Source organism: Micromys minutus, assembly GCF_963924665.1.
Source record: "Micromys minutus genome assembly, chromosome: 22".
Taxonomy (NCBI): domain Eukaryota; kingdom Metazoa; phylum Chordata; class Mammalia; order Rodentia; family Muridae; genus Micromys; species Micromys minutus.
The window spans coordinates 29808539-29811740 of NC_137957.1; positions in this window are offsets into that span (position 1 = coordinate 29808539).

The window sequence follows — 3202 nt, forward strand, 5'->3', positions numbered from 1 at the left end:
GGTGCTGACTCTGTGGAGCTATCACCCTCTCTCAAACATGGGCGCACTACTGTCTGCTTTGATTTCTCCTAAGATATGCTTCTTTGAATGTCTGGACCATCTTCCCTCCTGACAGCCAACTCTGCTACCACATGTGTGGACATACATCCACCAAAACTTTGTTTACTGTGATAATTTATACTTCAGCTTATTCAAGTGCCAGCATAGTAATAAGATTTAAATTACTGACTTGAGTCTTTAATAAAACCACACTTTTTATTATTCCTTAACAAGTATACTCAAGGCTCTGGGTTGAGACTTTGTCAAGGCTTGATTTGAACCATTTATACTTGATATATAATAATATATAATAATGATAGCTATAGTAAGATGCTAATAGTATCTATACATTTCATTACACTTAAAATAACTACAATTCTCAGGATGCCTGGTAAAACTGATTTGTTGTCCTTAAATGTCAAAGAGTAACATGCTAGAGATTGGAAACACTCAGAGACTTCATTTATTTTGGTGTATATAATAATTCTAACATGCATCATTGATGATAAATATGCATACTTTGTTTTTCTATGTTTAAAATTACAAAATAAAATATTTAAATATTTTGAAGTAATTTTATTTGTCTCTGAAAGATTTAAGTAAGATCTTTGATTTATTCAAGTTTTCAATATAGGGTGGAAGAGATGGATCAGTAGGTAAAAATGCTTTCCATAAAAGGGTAAGCATCTGAGTCAGCCTTTGCAGATGTGGTATCACAGGCCTAAATCTCTACAGCAAGATGGCAGGTAGAGTAAGGAGAATTCTGAGAGGCATGTGAGTCAGCTCCCCTGGTATACTTCTTTGTCAGCAACAAGAAACACTTTATCAAATAAAGTAAGTAAGGACCAAAACCCATGATGGTTCTTTAACCGCCATTTGAGTGTGGTGACACAGATAGACCAGAACACACACACACACACACACACACACACACACACACACATGCCACAGAACAAAGTATGTCAGCATTTTATTTTCACAGTCATAATAAAATTTAAAGCTGATTTGTCTAATTCTCTAAATAACAGTTGTGGTATAAAAAGAACCACCCAAGGGTTAATGTCATAAATTACTAAAACCTATTTTTCTTGGATCAGAAAGTCAAGCATGACAAAGTGGGGTGATTTGTCTATGACAGTACTTTTGGTCTCAGCTGTGAAAACTGAATATTTAGAAACACTGAATATGACTAAAAACAGTTTGAGCTATTTTAATTCTGACAGAGGATCACTAAGATCTTAAGCTTGGATTGGCTTTTCAACCAGAGTCCTTACATGTGAGCTTCCTGTGTTTTCCTGCTGAATGATGGATGGATAGCTACAGTGAGGAATCAATTTAAAATGAAGAATCATTTTTGAATGAGCACAACACAGACTCTGTTCGGCAAGGATAGAGCTAAATGACTTCATCAGAGCCCTGGATGTCAGAAGATCACAATTTCATATTTGGGTCACACAGATAGCAGTGTAATTCTACTCAGTAGAAAGGTACAGAGGTAACACTTCCATTTGGAAGGATATCAATTCAACTAAAGACTTTGTTTAAAATTGTATCTCTATTCTATTTACAAATTCTTTAAGTTCATGACAAATGCAAAATCTATTCAAATTATTCAAGGATCCACAAGAGCCTCATTTTGTTTTGGGATCAAACTCAAGCTAGAAGTCTAGAGTGTAATTATTAAAAGTCAATCAGGGAATTGATAAAGCTCTTCATAGTTTTCTTCTTGAACACATTTTTCTATTATCTGCCTCAGCAGATGTGGGTAAGTTCAGAATATCTGAAAACTCTAATTATAAAGATCAATGAAAACAAATAATTAACAAAAACAACCAGTAGCTTTTAGAATCCAGTCAGGGATATGCCATCTCCTTGCTTATGGACATTTCCATTTTCTAAGTCTGATTATTCCTATATAGTTGCTGTATGCAATAAAATTATTTCTCATCTAACTTACTGTTATGTTTACCTTAGCTTTGGATAAACATTTATATCAATCCATAAGTCCAAAGTCCTCTTTGTACTTCCTGATTAGTTCATTCACAGATGGCCCATGTTTTCTTGACAGATTAACTGGACCTCAGTATATATTGATTTGTAAGTCATTTTGTCCCACAAAAGTAATGCTCGATCATCCTTGGAAATAATTTCATCTCTGTCTCAGGTTTCTGTGGAAACTACAGTGAGCCTGTCCTTTACAACTTCATTTTTATCGTAAAATTTATGGTCAGTACACCTTTTGGTATTCTTAGAAGGCATTTTGTGTTTCACATAATCTATCTTGTATTTTCTGAAGGATTTTATAGTATTTACTTGATTTTATCCTTAAGACCTTTTCATACATTATGAGAAAGTTTAAACCCAGAATCACTTGGATTTCTGAGCTTTCTTTTAAGTTGTACTTGAAAACTTGAGTGTTTCCTTTCTCCACTCTCTGAATGTAATCTGTCCTGGATTGAATGCATGCACCCTTCAAAATTGAATATGAGCTTGAAATTCTGTATTGTGCTATGATGCTATAATCTTAAGAATTATGCAGGAGCCAACTGGCTCATGAGGGTAAAGAATTACAGAGTGTTTATAGCAGCTCTATTTATAATAGCCAGAAGCTGGAAAGAACCCAGATGTCCTTCAGAAGATGAATGGATACAAAAATTGTGGTACATTTACACAATGGAATACTACTCAGCCACCAGAAACAATGACTTGACCAAATTCTTAAGAAAATGGCTGCATCTAGAGAATATCATTCTGAGTGAGATAACCCAGTCACAAAAGAACAGACATAATATGCAGTCACTGATAATTGGATGCTAACCCCAGAGGCTCGCACTGCCCCAGAAACAACTCACAGACTGTATGAAGTCCAAGAAATAAAGAAATGAAAACAAAACAAAACAAAAAAATCTTTACACAACAAGAAAACTTTGACTATTTCCATGTTACATTTTGTTTTACATGTACTTTATGGTCATTGTAACTATTAAGTTTTCAATGCATACTATCAAACCTTTAAAAAAAATCAAGTACTGACTAACAAATATATTCATACAGTTTTATGTAAAAATTATTTTAAAATCTGAAAAAAAAGTACTGGCTAAAATGTATTGTATAATTTTATGCAAAAATGCTTAAAATCTGTACATTTATCTTTGTTTTGTTA